General features: G+C 50.1%; 1 long non-coding RNA gene across 3 annotated transcripts in view; it reads right to left on the bottom strand.

The window, feature by feature from the left end:
• Nucleotides 1-16,265: 16,265 nt before the first annotated feature.
• The window catches only part of LOC132653713 (uncharacterized), a 31,199-nt gene continuing 29,464 nt past the window's right edge, over nt 16,266-18,000 (bottom strand). For all 3 annotated transcript variants that reach the window (XR_009591522.1, XR_009591523.1, XR_009591521.1), the window contains one exon: nt 16,266-17,764. This is a non-coding gene — a long non-coding RNA (uncharacterized LOC132653713). The remainder of the gene's footprint in view (nt 17,765-18,000) is intronic.

Here is an 18,000-nt window from a genome sequence, read left to right as displayed (position 1 = left end):
TGCCCTGGCTCTCCCAAGGGGAATCTGGGAGTGCCTCCATCATTCTTGTTTAGCTCACGTGGCACTGGAGGGACAAGGGCTCCTCTGAAGAGCCCTCAGTGTGAAAAGCAATCCCAGCCACTCCAGAAAGCATGTCTTTATTTATGCCTGCCTTAAACAACAAACAGCCCTTATTGCACCTGCAGCAGGAGAGATGGCTCAGTGGCTAAGAGCACTGACAGCTCTTACGGAGGACCTGGATTCAGTTCTTGGCACCACATGGTAGCACCATAAGCTACCACCACAACCATCTGTAACACCAGTTCCAGATGATCTGATGCCCTCTTCTGGCCTCCGTGGGCACCAGACACATTATACATACATGGCACACAGGCAAAACACACATAAAATGTAGGGTAAGCCAGCTCCACATCTTGTCGAGTTTGGTGGAAATTACATCCCATGTATGAAACTTACCAGGTTCAAATCCCAGCCTGTCCACTTAGGATCTTACCTCTCTGATATTCATTGTAAAATGGAAATAATATGCTAATTCCTGGGGCTGCTGGGGTGGTGGGGGCCTTCGGGAAGAACTGCACATGTGAGATTCTGATAACACACATACATAGTGAGTACGGGTCTTACGATTGATTATGTTATCATGAGAACTTGAAGGTGACTTACAGAAATATCAGCTCATAGCTGTGTGTGTGTGTGTGTGTGTGTGTGTGTGTGTGTGTGTCTGTGTGTGTGTGTGTGTAAGTCAGACATAGGAAAGAGGAGGCAGACAACAGCACTACTGCCTGGATAATTTGGAAAGTGACTACTGTCTTAGTCAGGGTTTCTATTGCCATGATGAAACTCTGTGACCAAAAGCAAGTTGGGGAGGAAAGGGTTTATTTGGCTCACACTTCCACATTGTTGTTCATCATCACAGGAAGTTGGAACAGAAATCTGGAGGCAGGAACTGAGGCCACAAGAGGTGCTGCTTACTGTCTTGCTCTCCATGGCTTGCTCAGCCTCCTTTCTTATAGAACCCAGGACCATCAGCCAAGAGATAGCCCCACCCACAATGGGCTGGGCCATCCCCCCAGCAATCACTAATTAAGAAAATGCCCCACAGGCTTGCCCACAGCCCCTATCTTATTGGGGCACTTTCTCAGTTGAACCTCCTCCTCTCCAATGACTTTAGCTTGTGTCAAGCTGACATAAAACTGGCCAGCTCCTGGTCTAGGCATCCTGGCAGTGCTGAGGATGCCACCGGCTTCCTCCTGTTGCTTATGGTAAATTGCAAGAGGGAAGAGACATGCTGAAGAATTAACGGAACAAAAAGAAACAAGAATTGCTGGCTTTGAAAAATGTGTGTCTCCATGACACATAATGCCAACACTCAGATATTGGCTCCGGGGAAGTACCAGATCCTGTCAGGAAAGAGAGCATAAGGGTGAAGTTGGGGGTGTCCATGAAATTCTTCACTGATAACTCGAAGACTCGTGGTGTGCCGCCGACCACCAACGGGTCAAACCACACAGCTTCTATTAACTCTAGAAGAGCTATTGCCTACCTTCTGCTGCCTTGGGGTTCCCGGCAAAAGCCCTAAATCAGGAAGAGCTCATGCCGATAGAGCTGTGCGTCTTTCTCCCAAAGCAGTGGTGCACAGGAGACCCAGGCACTGAAGACAAGTTGTCAGGAACGCAGTGAGCCTGGGCTGAGAGAGACGGGAGTTTAAAATGGGCCAGTAAAAGGATGTTTAAAAAGTAATACGTATCGGGAAGGATTTCCAGTAATTGGAGAGCTGAGGCAGGAGGATTGAAAATTTGAGGTCAACCTGGGTTCTGTAGTGAGATCTTGGCCGAAAGGAAGGGAGAGGGAAAGGTTGAAGGAAAGACAAGAGGGGGGAGGAAGAGAAACGGGAAGGAGGGAGAGGAATAAAGGAGGAACAGGAGAGGGGGAGGAGGAGGTATGGGGGGGGAATATAGAAAAAATTTAGATTCCTCACTCCTCAGTGGGAAGAAGGTGGCTGCAAAAGCCCCTGCTGGGCAGACCGAGGCCACCTTCTCAGAGAAGGGAGAATGACAATGGAAAGCCAAAGCCTAGACACCAAAGCCAAGAGGCAGACGTTTATTTTCAGGCCTCGAGAAGCGGTCTTAAAAAACACAAACTGTGTCTTGCACCCGATGTGTTTCGAGGTTGCTGTAGACCAGGAACCTCCGGGGTTCTTCTCCCACCCCTGCCTTTTGGACAGGGGATCTAGACAGAGGCCCTCTCCCTGTGCCTCTGCTACAGTGGCACACAGCTTCAATCTAACCAGCTTCAGCTATGGGACTTTGCCCAGGCTGGCAGTGCATGCCTATAATGCCAACACTTCGGGGGCAGAGGCAGAAGGATCACAGCAAGTTTGCAACCAACTTGGTCTACACTGAGAGCCTCGGAGCCTCCAGAGCAACATTAGTGAGATTCTGGCTTTTATAACTTAAACAAATAAATTGATTTTGAGTTGCTACAATAGGTCTGGGAGTTTGTGTCTGTGGGAGAAAGTGAGCATATTTTGTATGTGAGAGAAACATATGTCACTGGAGACCAGGGAAGAACCTGCCATCACCCTCCAGGATAACCCTCACCAGCCCTCCCCTGCACTGAAAGGGTTAACCCGGATGACCACTAGCAGAAAGGGGCTGTGACTTCTAAGATGCAATCATCTTTTTTTTTTAATGGGAAGCCTCTACCTCATGTTTCTTGGCTAACCTTCAGAGGAATTCAGTCACCTATTGTGTAAGGACTGAAGCAATCGCTGAAGAAGCACCCAAGGCCAGGAGCTGAGGCCTGCCGGCAGCCAGCGCCCACCTGCAAGTGCCAGGGATGAGTCCTCCCACTCAGATCTCCAGACATAAGCACAGCTCAGGCCACATCTTCACTGTGCCCCTATCCCAACCCCACTGCTTAAGCCATTCCCACAGCCAGCCCATGGAAGCAATGAGATTCCATATGCCTAACTGCTGCTTTAAGCAACTCAGAGTATGGGATTGATTTGTTGAGGAACTAACACAGGTTTCCCAAAGCATGTGACCTAGTCCTCAGAACAGACCATGGACCTAGGAAAAGAGCCAACTAGTCAGAAGAAAGCCAAGTCCTTGAACAAGACAAAATTAGTATAATGCCACAGCAGGAGAAGTGAAGACTTCTTGGGACAGGACTTGAAAGATGGATGATGTTCAGGCCGGAGCTGAGGATCCTGCTCTGATTCTCACCTGGATAATTTCATAACCCCCTTCCCCTCCCATCAGGTGTTGGCCAGCAGCAAAGTGTCTTAGGATCTTAGGAGGGAAGCCAGATATAAAGAATTGGGGGCACGGGTCACCGTCCCTCTGGTGGTGGCTTAAGACAGGATGCCATCCTAGTGTGGGTTGTTGTGCTGTCACCCATAAATGTCCTGTTGCTTTCATCCTGTCTGTCTATGAGCAGTAGCTGAGAGCTACATCCTGACCCACCGGCCAAGAGAAAGAGATAGGCAGACAGACAGACTGGGAGCCTGAAATGGGCTTTTGAAGCCTCCAAGCCCACCCCTATTAAAACACTCCTTCCTACAAGGCCACACCTCCTAAGTCCTTCTAATCCTTTTAAACAGTTCCACTTGCTGGTGACCAAGCATTCAAATATATGAGCCTATGAGGTCATTCTTATGCAAACCACCACACTGCTTTGGGGGTCACAACCGGGGAGTCCTCTGAATCCTGGGGAGACTCTTGTCACACTGCTGCTGCTGGAGCCCCATCAATCGCAGCCACCAGCCCACAAATGCTAACAAATGGCCAGATGTCTGCATGCAGCTGAAGCCTGCCTACATATAAACATCAGAGTTCCTCATAACTCAGGCTATCCTGAGTATGTATAGCCAAGGATGACCTTGAACTTCAGATCATCCTGCACCCTCCTCCCTAGTGCTGAGCTGGTAAGTTTAAAGCACTACCCAGTTTATGCCGCATTGAAGATCAAATCCAGGGCTTCATGTATTCGAGGCAGTCTAATGATTGAGCCACATCCCAGCTGGGGAGATGGCTCCATGCTCTCCCCAGCACCCACATAAAAGCCAGGTGCAACCACTTATGCCTCTAACCCCAAAGCTGGGAAGCAGAGACAGGCAGGCCTCGGGGACTCATTGGCCACCTAGTCTAGCCAAAACAGTGAGCTCTGGGTTCAAGGAATAATAAGATGGAGAGTAATAGAGGAAGACATCCCATGTTGACCTCCAGTCCTGAGCCTACCAGCACACACACACACAAGCTGAGGTTTTATCTAAAAAAAAAAAAAAAAGTGAGTCACAGGAGAGGATAACAAAGAAGGAACCAATCTGCACCTCAAGAAGATTGTCCTGGGTAAGGGTGGAGCGTGGCTTTCAGGGGCATAACTGAGCTGATGGTGGGAGGGGCCTGTAGGGCAGATAAAAGATCCCTCCTTTCAAAAGCCAATCTGGTCAGATTCGAATTAAATCAAAATCAAGTCAAATCCATAACTGTCTTCATAAACTCAAACAGAAGCAACAAGGAGGCCAGTATCAGGAACTTTGGTCTTTGTCTTTTTTTTTTTTTTTTTAAGATTTATCTATTTACACATGAGTGTTCTATTTGCGTGTATGCCTGTATGACAGAAGAGGGCACCAGATTTCATTATAGATAGTTGTGAGCCACCATGTGGTTGCTGGGAATTGAACTCAGGACCTCTGGAAGAGCATGCAGTCAGCGCTTTTAACCGCTGAGCCATCTCTCCACCCCCTTCTGGCCATTCTTGTTGCGTGTCCCAGGACACATACCTAAGACTTGGGTGGGGATAAACAAAGGAACAAGCTGGCTTTGGTTACTTGGATCTGTGTGGCCAGAATATAATTACATTTCTTCTGCAGCTCTCCCAGGCAGGATCCCAGACCAGAGGGAGCCAGAGGCGACTGGAGGTGCCCTTGAGTTAATTGGGAACACCTAGGAAGAGACGTGGCTTTGCCCTTGCCTTCGTAAGTCTAATTAAGGAAGCTACGATCTTGCTAAATGGACTGGCTCCAGCGGATGTTCAAGGCAAAAAAAAAAAAAAAACCTTCTAATCATCTTTCTGAAATACTCTGGGAGACGTATAGTGGGATTTGGTAGACACACATAACCTGGAGAAATTAGATTTCCAAGACTCCGTGGTGGTAGTGTATTGGGAGCCGAGATCTAGCCTTAATTCCACGTGGTGCACTGTGTCGGTGCAGGGGACACAACTGTGAAGGGGACAGACTGGCCCCCACCTCCTGGATCACCTTCTGATGAGGGATGGAGATTTTTGAGTTGCTATATGCTGTTGGATAACATTCCCTCACTGTAGCCACTGCCTCTCTAGCAGAAACACTCACCTGGGTACGTGGTCACATAATCTGTGCCACTGTCCGCCAAAACACCAATAGTAATAGATGAATTAGTGACACCATAGAACATCACCTTGAATGCAAGACAAAAACCTGGAGTCCTTGCAGATGGACACCTGGCTTTGTTAAAAGTTCTTGGAGGGGCAGCTCTGTGACCTTGCAGGCATCATAAAGGCCCATTCCCAAGACTGAGGAAAACAAGACAATGGGCCCCATCCACTTGTCTGGAGATCCTCCCAACTCTACTTCCAGATGCGAACTGGGCAGAGAGGTCACCTGACTCCCTCCCTGCAAACTTCATCCTCTTGACTGGAGATTCCAGGGAGGACCGGTCCATTTGGCAGTTTCCCGGGCCTCAGAGGCGCTTCAGGCAGTGAGGATCCCGGGCAGATGACAGCCACCCTGCCATGCCATGCTCTGTGGAGGATTTACTGATCTCACTACAGCTACACAGCGAGCCCGTGGTTGAAGAATTACTAAACAGGATAGCTCAGCAGTACTGATTTATGAACCCGGGGAACCATGCTGGGCAAGCCAATCAATGGGCGGAAATTTGCATATTAATGAAAACTCATAAATAATGCAGGGATGGCACACAGAGCTGATGTTTGCTTCTGGGAACCTGGCCCACTAAGGCTGGAGGGGAACACGGGGTGGGGGTGGGGCTTGTTACAACCTGACTGATGCAGTCCCAGGGTGTCCCTTTAGGAGGTCTGCAGCTCACGGCTTGTGAGTCACACATAATCAGTTTCCAAGAGCTACTACTGCCACTGCCATCCCCAGGAGACACGTGCACATGTGTGTAAGCATGTGTGTGAACTCACACACACACTCCCATATACAAGGCATAGGTCACCCTCCTATGAGGGGGAGTTTTCAAGGTAGAGTCTCTCTGGGACCTGAGATTTGCCAGTCAGGCTTGTCTGGCTGGCCAGCCCTAGGGACCCTCCTCTGGATGCTGGAACCTTAGCTTTTTTAAAATGGGTTCTGGGGGTCAAATGGGTCCCTATTGTTGCAAGGCCATCTCCCCTGCTCCCTCCCCTCCAGGAAGGGCACTAGCCACCGGGAAAGCTGGGAGGGCCCAGGTATTGCTGAACCTGGCCTTGCAGCTCCTGGCGAGTTCCTCAAGGTTCTTCAGTCTGTGCTCACCCTGTCTGTAAGACGGGGCCACAGAAAGCACCTTCCTCAGAGGGGCCTGGCTGGGTTTGTTTTTGTTGTTGCTGTTTCTGTTTTTATTTATGTATCTCTGTGAGTGTGTGGTGCCTGTGGAAGCCTGAAGAGGCTGTCAGGTCCCCTGGAGCTGGACTTAGAGGCAGCATGTCCTCTTAAAGGCTGAGCCATCTCCACAGCCCCAACCTCAAGGGAAGTTGAGAAGTCCAGTTCTCGGTGGGTACCTGCTAGGTAGGAAGACTCCAGAAATGACAGTTGGCAAAGGAGCATCTCTCCCAAAGGAGAGCGTGGTCCGGCCTGACTATGGCATTATTGTTTCTCTTTTTCCCCTGAGATAATTTCAGGTTTCTACTGTAAACGTAACGCATAGACTTCCTACGGCATCTGTGTTGATTCCTCAAACGTGACTATTTCATCTCTTCAGTTGGATTACTCTCCTTCCCCAAATATATGTGCGTTTTTTGTATAAACATATTCAGAGGCGGAGTGCCTGTTTACTGAGGTTGATGTGTGACAAATAACCAACATCGCAGCTTAAAACCACATATTTTCTTCTAGCTTTGGACACCAAGAGTGTGAAGTTGGGTCACAGAGAGCCACACTCAAGGTGTCCTCCAGCCTGACCCCTGAGGCCACCCATGGCGCCGGCTCAGGTGTCGTCTTCCGCCTTCAGGGCTGTGATCTGAGCACTACGGAGGGTCCCTCTCTGCTCTCTAGGACTTGGCCCACTTGACCCTCTTTCTGCTGAGGAAGCACAGGATTTCTCAGGCCCCTAGACAACCCCAAGTGCTCTCCTGGCCCCAGCATCTTCAGCTCAGCCACATCAGCAAAGTTGCTTTGGCCTTGGAGGGAAACGCCCAAGCTCAGGATTGAGAAGTAAGATGGAGCGATACATCCAGAGATATGTAATTTTTATGTATAAAACACAAACATAATTACTCTCAGATGCCTCAAGGACTTCTAGCTACAGAGAGACAGTAGGCCGATAAGTCAGTAGAGCAAGGTCTATACCCATTGATACAAAGAGGCACGTCAGAGAGTCATTTTCAGACCTGATAGTAACCTCTTCCCATTAATATATCTACGTACTAATGTTCCTAGGAGACACAGTCTCACAGCAAACTCTCTGGTCCTCTGCTCCCTTTTCTGCAATGATCCCCGAGCCTTTGGCATAGCAGTGTTTTGTAGATGTACCCACTGGGCCTGGCCTCCACAACTTTGCATTTTCATTGGTTGTGGTTTTCCAAAGAGATGTTTCTTTTATGAGGAGTGAAGGCTGCACTTATCTGTGAGTACAAGGACAAATATTTGTAGATTATTGTTAGGGATTATGCTGGTTTGGTAAATTACTGATTGTAGATTCTGCCCCAACAATCACGGCTTCACTAGCACTGGGGATAGTTAGCTAGGTTCCTAGTACCAGGCTTAGTGTCCCTCTTGTTAAGCAGGTCTTAAGTCCAATTAGAGAGCTATTGGTTACTGCCAAGATAGGTGTGCCACTAATATACCCTTTGGTTTATCTCGTCATCCTGGTCGTTGATGAGGTTCACAGGCATTATAGCTGGGTAGGACTGTTGGTGATCTCCTTTGAAAGTTTGCACAGATCCCTTTAGCATCATGAAAACTAGTCCTCAGGGAGGGGAACTTTCAGGTCAGTTCTGGCACGGTGGGTCTCTGGGCCCTTTGTTTGAAGTACATTAGAGTCCTCTTGCTACTTTTTTTTTTTTTTTTAAGATTTAACAGGGGTGACCTGTCCTCTAGTCTGTCCAGACAGAGGTGGTCCTCTGACACCTTTATTTCAGCACAGTAGAATGACTTCAGACCTCTGGCCTCCAAAACTAGAAGAGAATAAATCTGCCATTTTCAATAGCAGCCACATGGCCCTGACATGCTTGCTAAGTATTTGGTTTAGAGCTGTTTTGAGACTGTCCTGTTACTCACTAGGCGACTAACTCTATTTTCTGTATTTATCACCATCACTATTATTATAGTGGTTGGAGAACACCATCATGCCAGCCTGACAACCATTGCTGTCTTGACATCAAAACATCTGTGGCTCCCAAGGGAAAGCCTATGAAATCGAGCCTGCTGACACTCTGGAGAAGATTGGGAGAGTGCACAAGGTGAGCAAGAAGCAGCAGTGACTTGAATCTAATCATGACCAAATCCTAACAGACAAACACCCTTATGCCCTCTCCAGGGATACACACTCATGAGCAATGCTGGTGGGATACAGCTTCCATGGCACAGCTGCCCAGAAGGTGCCCATATTTCCAGAGCATCCCTGATCAACTCACTAGTTCGCCAAGCCAGACCTGGGTGAAACCTTTGCTCTGCTCTGTCTTTGGGCACAAAGAGATGTCTGTTCGAATGGCTCCAGGAGTTGACAGAACCAAAGATGAGTTTTGGAAGAGCAGTCGCATGACCCTTGCTTTGGGTGGTAATGCAGCCACTGACGGTAGCCTGACTGGGGTGAAATCCCAACATCCTCAAGTTGTAGGAGCAGCTGCAGTGCCCTTGTAATGGGTGATAAAGCATCTTCCTGAGCCAAGCAGTCTACCAGAGGTAAAGTCAGGGCGACATTAACGGGAAGATCCCAGGGGAAGAGCCTCCCCACATTGTATGTGAGGTGGTGTGCCTTTTGCAATGAGTTTGATCCCCCAAGGGAAGACCTAATGCCTTGGAAATGGCTATGGACTAGATACACACTTCAGTCCCTGATAATAGCATGTATTTTGAGGAAACTGCAGCAGGGTCTGCATTTACCCTGCTACAGACTGAGCCTCAGCTGTCTGCCCAGAAGGAAACTGCAGACACAATAAGGGAGCAAACTCAAGAGAAGGACCGGTGCAAGGCATCCTCCACAGGAGCTCTGTTTGGCAGACATGTTGGATACAGGAGAGGATGTGATGGAGGAGAGGATGAGATGGAAGTAGTCCTAGTTTGGTTTCTGTCACTGTGATAGAACCCTGACTGACTGAGAGCAACCTGGGAAGGAAAGGGTTCATTTGGTATACAGGTCATCATCCATTGGTGAGGGAAACTAAGAGAGTTGCTGAAGCAGTGGCCACGGAGAAACTTTGCTCGCTGGCTTGCTCGGCCTGCTTTCTCACAGAACCCAGGACCACCAGCCCAGGGAGGGCCCACCCACAGTGGCCCAGGCCCTCCCCCATCAATTGCTGACTGAGAAGATGCCCCACAGGCTCGCCTACAAGCCATCTGATGGCATGGCGGTACTTTTTCAGCTAAGGTCCTATCTTCCAGATGCCCCCTAGCCTGTGTTAAGTTGTGGGGCAGAACCCTCACCAGCACAGCAGGCTTACTGTTTGTTATCATGCCGGGTCGGGGAGAGGGAGAATATAAATTAGATCTGTTTAAGCTGCTCCACCTGACATAAAAAAAAGAAAAGAAAAAACATGGGAAGAATTGAACAGAAAGAGAGAGAAAGTGGGGTGGACAGAGAGCAAAGGAAACTATATTGAGTAATTTAAAGAAAAAAAAAACAACTGCAAAAGTTATCTGCCCAACATCCACCCATTCGACAGCAGGTGGTCCGTGCAGAATGGGGGAGAATGGTGATGGGGAGGGAACTAAGCGTCGGGGAGCCAACCACCTGTGCTGCAGAACCAGGTGTTCTTCAGGCAGAGAAATGAATACAGCCAACGGGATTTTCCAGGTGTTGGGGTTTTCCAGGCTGTGCTGGGCTTTGCTGGTGACTTCTTTTAAGTTCCTTGAGCTGCTGAATCCCAAGACCAAGTAGAAGTCACCTGGGATGAAGGACAATTCGCCTTCCCTCAGTGAGCTTCCTCAAGGACACCTTCCCAGTCCCACTGTTTGTTGTGGGATGGTGACCTGGACCTGACGATGTTACCTGTGCAGTCTGTGAGAAAGTTGGGTTTCAGCGATGGCATAACTCTAATTTCCGTCTGCCTTGTGGATTTAGAAAAACACCGGGGGGTCTGGGGAGACGGTTCAGTTGGTAAAGTGCCTGCCTGTCACGCACACGTGGGGATCAGAGTCTGGATTCCCACCGTCCACTAAAACCCAGGCCCGGTAATGCAAATCTGTAACCCCAGCACTGGGGTGGAGGTGGGGGAGGGCAGAGACAGATGAGTCCCAGAAGCACATTGACTAGCCAGTCTTGTCAATCAGCTCTGACGTCATTGAGAGACACTGTCTCAAAAAACAAGGCAGTGAGTGACGAGAGGCACACCTGACGCTGACTTCCAGCCTCCACACACATGTGCATACGTGTGCATGCACCCACGCTACACGTGCACACACCTACATAAACATGTAAGCCCATGTGCCAGAGGGAGAGACAGAGAGACAGAGAGAGAACACCATCAGGAGGAGACACAGTTGCACCCACCTGAAGGAATGAGGGTGAGAACTCAGTCCACACAAGACGCGACAGCCAGGCTCGCTGCAGAGCTCTGGGGACTACTGCAGTCTGGCAATAACCTAACAAGGTTATTAAGCAAATTTTACAACAGCCTGAGCCTGTGAATGCAAACAGCTGCAGGTGTTTGGGATCCCCCCGGGAGTGCTGGAATATTTTCAAACCCTACCTCGCTCAAGTTGTCCTCATTTCTCTAACTTGATTTTCCCCCCATCGGGTGGTTGGTTGTCTGTTGTAGGATAGGAACTGAAACTTTGAAGAGGCTTTGAACCACACAACATCCTTGAAGGACGGGATAAACAGACGTGTGCCCCTTTACCCCAGCGCCTCTGTGTGCTAGAACTCACTGGAAGCTCAAGGGGTTAAAGTGGGAGGGGAAAGGGAGGGCTGCGGAAGGCACTATGGCAGAGACAATGTGAGAAGACAGCGCCAGTGGGCTCCATAGCCATAATTCCAATCGCAGCTAGCAGCAGAAATCCTGTATATGGTGCTAGAGCACACAGCAGTGGGCAGAACCCACCCCCAGCTCCATAGCGGTAAAAGCAGTTAAGAATCTACACTGTGGCCAATGGGCAGCTCAGGCTTCATGTGGGCTTCATAGTAAGGGGAACGGGGACTGTCCCTGACATGGACTCTGTTGCCTGCTTTCAGATTACTCCCCCGTGGTAGAGTGATCAACAGGGGAAGAGGACATGCTCAATCCTGATGCAACTTGGGCTGCAGTGGGTGGGTGGGTGAGGGCTCCCCTTATCTGAGGAATAGGGGAGGCAGAGAGAAGAAAGAGGGAGGATGAGTCAGGGAGGAGAGGAGGGAGGGGGCTACAATCAGTATGTAAAGTGAATAAATATAATAATTTTTTAAAAAAGAATATGCACTGAGGGTCTTCTGGTCTTTTTGAGAGGGTGCAGAATCAAACTGAAAAAAAAAAAAGAAGAAGAAGAAAAGAAAAAAAAATGGCAGATACATTTACAGGAGTGTGTGGTTCTCCAGCCCTGCCACCGATGCCACGCAGTGTGATAGAACCAGTGTCCTTTTGAGCCACTGAGCCTCCCCAAGTAAATAAACCAGGGATGACACTGGAAGGAATGATGCTGTCTCTCCTGTAACTGCCTGCCCTGTGACAGCACGAGCGAGGGACTACACAGACTGAGAACCTGCGCCAGGACAGAGCTCGGGTGTCGCGTGGCTGGAGGTAGAAGGAAGTGGTACCCCGTGAGCCGAGGTGAGAGCAGCGCGGATACAGCTGACCCGTGAGGCTCAGCCTGAGACAGTCTACAGTGCCGGCTCGGCTGCGTTCAGAACCGTTAATGGATGGTCTCATAGGAGGACCGGCAGCCGCAGGGCCAGCCATGGTGAGGGCGGCAGATGTGCGCAGGAGTGTACAACCGATTTCCAGCGGGAAATCCGAGGCCCTGGCAGCTTTCCATGTGGCAGCCTACAGCCCATTAAGTCCTCCAGGGAACCAAGGAACAGATGCCCTTATTAAAATACAGGCTGTCCGCCCTGGGGTATCCTCCGAGGCTATATTTATATATATAAAACCTGGCCATGGGTGAACCGACATGAGCTGGAGAGTAACTAAGGCTTCTGTCTTTCCCATGAAATATCCTGATATTCTGTGTGCGGCCCAGACATGGGAGGCCTGCTCCCGATTCTAGCCATGGCAGACGGAAGCTGTGAAGGCGTGAGTGTGCGGATCTGTGTCCAGTATAGTGTTGACACAGGACCAATGTCTGTAAGGAGGGTGTGAGTCTGTGCTCTGTGTGGGAACTGCATAGCCCTCTAGCAGCATCTTCATACAAGCCAGCAACAGGTAAGGTGACCTACCCCGAGAGGTCAAGGGCTCTATAGCCCCGAGAGTCGACAAGGATAGAGGTTCATCCCGTAAACACTGATGTGCAGAACTGGGCTGAGGAGAGCCAGGTCCCGTGGTGTTTTCACCTACATTACAACCCTGCAGGGCACTTGGCTAATTGAAAGGGAGAATGGGTTCTTAAAACAGTAGTAAAAGAAATTGAGCGAAGGTTCCCTGCAAAGGAAGAAACACTCCCAGAAAGCCACAAGGTTGTTAAATGAAAATCCCAGTACCAGGGGCAGGATACTTTCTCATCTGTCATCGGCCGTCAAGGCACCCAAGGCCCGCAGAACACTACAGGCTATTGTGACTGATGCTTGCTGGGTACCAGAACTCGACGGCTCTGTTGGTGAAGACACCGCACACTGGGTCATGGCACCAACTGACAAGAGCTCTCCACGGCTCCAGCAACTGTTAATCACTTACATAGCCTCGGGTGGCTACAGGACTCTGAGAAATCAGCCCGGCACTGAAATGGAAACTCCTCCCTGGCTGACTGGCTTTCCTGGTACCAGAAGGCGCTACGCTGCAAATATACCCAAGCTGTACTCACTGATGAAACAGTGGCATGACTGTTACAGGGACAAACAGCTACTTTCCTGTTGGGCTTACAGTTCACTGCATGAGAAGAAAGCCATGTTTGTATTATGAGCCAGAGGAACAGGTAGGAATGGTGGCTCAGAAGGTTGTGAGGACACTACTACTTTTTGTTAAGTGGCTGTGAGGTACCTAGGCACGGTAGCATGTATTTGTAACTTGAGTCAGAGAGATTGCCGCAGCTCGAGACGAGCCTACGCAGAAGAGTTCTAGGCCGACCAGAGGTGCATAGACCCTGTCTTTAAAAAATTAAAAATAGAAGGGTCGTGATGTGATGTGATGTGCCTGCTAAATTTCCTTCTGACGTTTGTGCTCGTACCCAAAGCTTCCTTCACCGTGGGAGGGTATACCACTGAGAGTGACAACCCATCCAATGTTCAGAACAGGGACCACCGCTGTGACACGGTCCAGCCTTAAATGGAGGGAAATAACCAGGCATCTTATCACCTCGTCCAAGCCCCAGGAAATGTGGCCCCAGGAGATGAGGCTGGAAAGGGTGTAAGAGCCACAGAAGGCATGTGATGTTGTGAGCTGTCATTCAGGCCCCACCTGCCCTTAGCCTGGGCCTTTGCTGCTGGGGATCTCCGAGTCCAGCTCTCCTTGCCTGGACTCCCAAAGCTCAGGCTCAGATTTGCTCTGCCTAGTAAGTTGCACGTGTTGAATTCTTCCTGGGCTTCTGCACACATGCCCAGGAGATGGACGTGCCAAGAGAGTGTGTAGCCTTCGCAGCACAGTAAAGGAGCTTCAGCCCCCTCTCTGGTTACTAGGCATCTCTTCCGGAAAGAAGAGATTCCTGCCATTGAGCCGTCCCAGGCCTACTCCCCCACCCCACCCCCACAGCTCTATGAGGTAGAGTGCGCACACCTGTGCCTGCGCACGTCGCCGCCACGCCCCAGGGTGCACGCCTGTGCCTGTACATGTCACCACCATCTCCCAGGGCCCAAGCTGGCCCCTCGGAAACAAAGTAAAAAAGTAACTATACAGTGCAGAAACAATCCATATCGATGGTCACAGAGGCTCGAATTCTTCACATTCTCCACATCCCTCCTCAGGGCTGGATGCTTCCTGAAAGCCCTGTCATTCAAACCCATGTCAGCCCACACCCAACACTGTGGCTCACCCGGTTGTGCAGAGGACACAGCTGCCATCAACCTGCAAGGACGCACATAGGTCCCCAGAGGAACAGGCTTCCCTTGGTGGCCCTGCGGTCAGCGAGCAGCACTGCCCTGTGGTCCAACCCGCAGCCCAGAGCACCTTCCCTTTCCAAGTCCCCAAGGAAAGGGCACCAGGGCCTCCAGTGTGAGGAAAAAGAAAGCTGAGAATGCTCCCTGGAAACCCAAGTCTTACCTGGGGGAGAAAAATTGAGTTTGGGGTGTTTGTTTGTTTGTTTGGTTGGTTGGTTGGTTGGTTGGTTGGTTTTGCGAGATAGGGTGTCTCTGTGTGTGGCCTTGGCTGTCCTGGACTCATTTTGTAGACCAGGCTGGCCTCAAACTCACAGAGATCCACCTACCTCTGCTTCCCTGAGTGCTGGGTTTACAGGCATGCGCCACCACACCCCACCAACAGTTTCTAGCAAAGAAATGGGAAAGGGACACAGAGACACTGTTATCCTTGGCAGCAGGGTCAGGGACTGTATTGTTGCCAGGGCATCGGCTAAGGAGTGGGGTCGGGGTTCTAGCTGGAAGACTCTGGGTTGCTGTTCCGCAGTGTAAAGGGTGAAATACTCCCTCTGCAATGTACCAACACAGTAGGGAAACATGAACAGCTCTCATATAGGGATCAAGAGGAAGTGTGTGCCAGGACCAGCGCCCTTCTCCCTTACCCCTTCAGCTCTGAGAGCTCTGTTGAATGGACACATGGCCTTCTCTGGAGGACAGATGTAGACTTGTCTAAAGCAGGCTGAGATGGCTCAGTGGCAAAAGGCGGTCGCCACCAAGTCTGATGATCTGAGTTTGATCCCCAGAACCCCTGTAGGAGAAGGAGAGGAGTGACTCACAAAGGCTGTCCTCTGACCTCCACAGTGACATACACACATGCACAAGCACAGAGAGAAGGAGAGAGGGAAAGAGAGAGGAAAAGAAAGAAAAGTCATATGGAGGGCAGCTGGGGAGGTGGTTCTGACAGAAAGCGTTTGCCAGCAGGCTTGGAGACCTGAGCTTATTCCCTAGCCATCTGAGAACCAAACAAACAAAACAAGGATATGCGGGCTGGAGAGATGGCTCAGCGGTTAAGTGCAGCTGCTTGTCCAGAGGACCTGTGTTCGATTCCTAGCACCCACGAGGCAACTCACAACCATCTGCAATTCCTCTTTGTCCTCTAAGGTGCACAGATATGCAAACAGGCAACAACAACAAAAAAACCCATACACATAAAATAAAATAAAAAAGATGGTGTAACCGCATGCACCTATAATCCAAGCACTGGGGAGGAGACAGGAGGATTGCTGGAATCCATTGGCCAAGCCAGTTAGCTCCAGTGAGAAGCAGGCCCCACAGGACACTCTTCCCCCCAAAAACAGGGGAAGTGACAGAGTCCTTGTGATTACTATGTAGCTATATAGATAGCATGTATGTGAATGCATCAGGCCATCTGATATTAAAGTAGAAACAACAGCTCAACCAGACCTGAGAGGGTGGGAACTGGAAGTTTGTTTCTCGATCCTTGAGGCCTCAGCTCCAACTGTCCCACAGTGGCTATCTCTTACTGGAAAAACCAATAACCCAGTAGCTGCTCAGTCACAAGGCTGTGTGCCTTGGCAGACAATATGGCAGCAAAAGCCCCGGCCATCCCTCAAGAGCCTCTGGTCTTGCTGACACACACAAAAAGCACAGCTCTCATCTTAAAGAGAATCAGTTTATTCTCGACCCATTTTGAGTGACCATGGCCTGGAAACACAGATTTGGGATGCCCCAAATTCTAACATGCAAGCAATTCCATGAAGTTTTTGTAGTTTTACAGAACAAAGAAAGTCCTAAACCAAGGCAAGTTTAAAAGACATTGGTAGGTACATCAGAGAGGTGGGTACAGCAAGACGGGGGAGCTTTTCTATGGGCCCAAGATGCTATCTGATGGCATTCTTAGCTTTGGGGTTAACGGAAGCTCTAGCTCTCTACGAAGCTAATAGATTCCAAGTGACCAGATGGTAGCTCTGACACGGAAGAGGGCAAGGAATGGCTGTTCCAGAGGCTGGAAGTTGCCCAAGGTAAGGTGATTAGCCCCTGGGCCTGCAACATTCCAACCTCTGCACAGTACCACAGTTCTGAGCAGTGACTCGGTCTCTGCAGGCACAGCTTCCAGGAGTTCTCAATCAGCCTTCAGTGCACAACAGGAGCCTGGGCATTCAGATTGTGATGTCAGCCAAGGAATCATCATCGTCATCGTCATCAATAACAACAGCAGCAGCAGCAGGGTGAATCAACCTGGGGGCCAGAAGAAGGGCAAGAGACAGTAGCGCTGACCTCTGGCCTCCACATGAGCGAAGGCACAAAGAGAGAAGGAGAGAGAGAAACACGCACAGAGAGCTGTCTAAAGCCATCACGCCACACTATGTATTACTCGGATCTGAACCAGTGAGAGAGGCACACGCAGAGAAAGGGCTGCCCGACTCTCACCTGCCCTTCCTGGTAACAAGCACTGACTTTCGAGGGTTGAGAGTGTTGGAGCAGCAGCCACCATCTTGTTACCATGAGGGGAGTCACTGCCTACATCCTAAGACAGCAAGACAAAGAGATAGGACACACCCGTTACACTCCTACCTTCTAGAGTAATCTCTTACCAGGCACCTTGGTGAACAAATAAAGGCCTTGATAGTTTAGGCTACTCTTTGGGGGGTTGTTAATTTTTTTCCTGCCACATACTGAACTCTTGTTTAATAAGTAACAGAAATCATTTCAAGTTTGCCGTTGACAACAACGATTTGCTGGCACTTCTTAATTTGGGGGGTGGGGTGGGGTGTGAAAGCGGCACACATCCACACATCCGGTAGAGCCTGAGCTTGCACTTTTGAGTTTTGATCTTTTTCCTGGGGTGGTGGGTGACACGCGCTGCCTTCCTCGCTGGCAGGGCCGGACAGCAGCCGTGAGCTGTGTCCGCCACGCAGTCGCCATAGCAGCCAGGCAGCTGCGGTGAGGTGATCAGGTGGAATCTGTCAGGGGGAAGATCCGAAGCTGACTTGAAGGGTAAGGTGTCAACGTCAGGTTTTTGACTTAACACCAGCTGGAGTCACCTGGGAAGAGGAACTTCGATGGAGAAAACACCTTTGTCCGATTGGCCTGGAGGCAAGTCTGTGGGACGTTTTCTTGAGTGATGATCATGGGGGGAGGGGCCGGTCCACTGTGGGTGGTGACACTCCTGGGCAGGTGGTCCCAACCTGTGTCAGAAAGCAAGCTGAGCAAGCCATGGGAGCAAGCCGGGCAGCAGGGTCCCTCCACGGCCTGTGATCCAGACATGTGACCCGGACAAACCCTTTCCCCCCCCCCAAACTGCTTTGATCTTGGTGTTAATCACGGAGACAGAAACCAAACTAGCTGGGCAGTGGTGGCACATGCCGTGCTAATCCCAGCACTCTGGAGGCCTGTCTGAGTTCCAGGCCAGCCTGGTCTACAT

This window comes from Meriones unguiculatus, chromosome 4 (assembly GCF_030254825.1).
Source record: "Meriones unguiculatus strain TT.TT164.6M chromosome 4, Bangor_MerUng_6.1, whole genome shotgun sequence".
In the NCBI taxonomy this organism is placed as follows: Eukaryota; Metazoa; Chordata; class Mammalia; order Rodentia; family Muridae; genus Meriones; species Meriones unguiculatus.
This window is presented reverse-complemented; position numbering and strand designations above follow the sequence as displayed.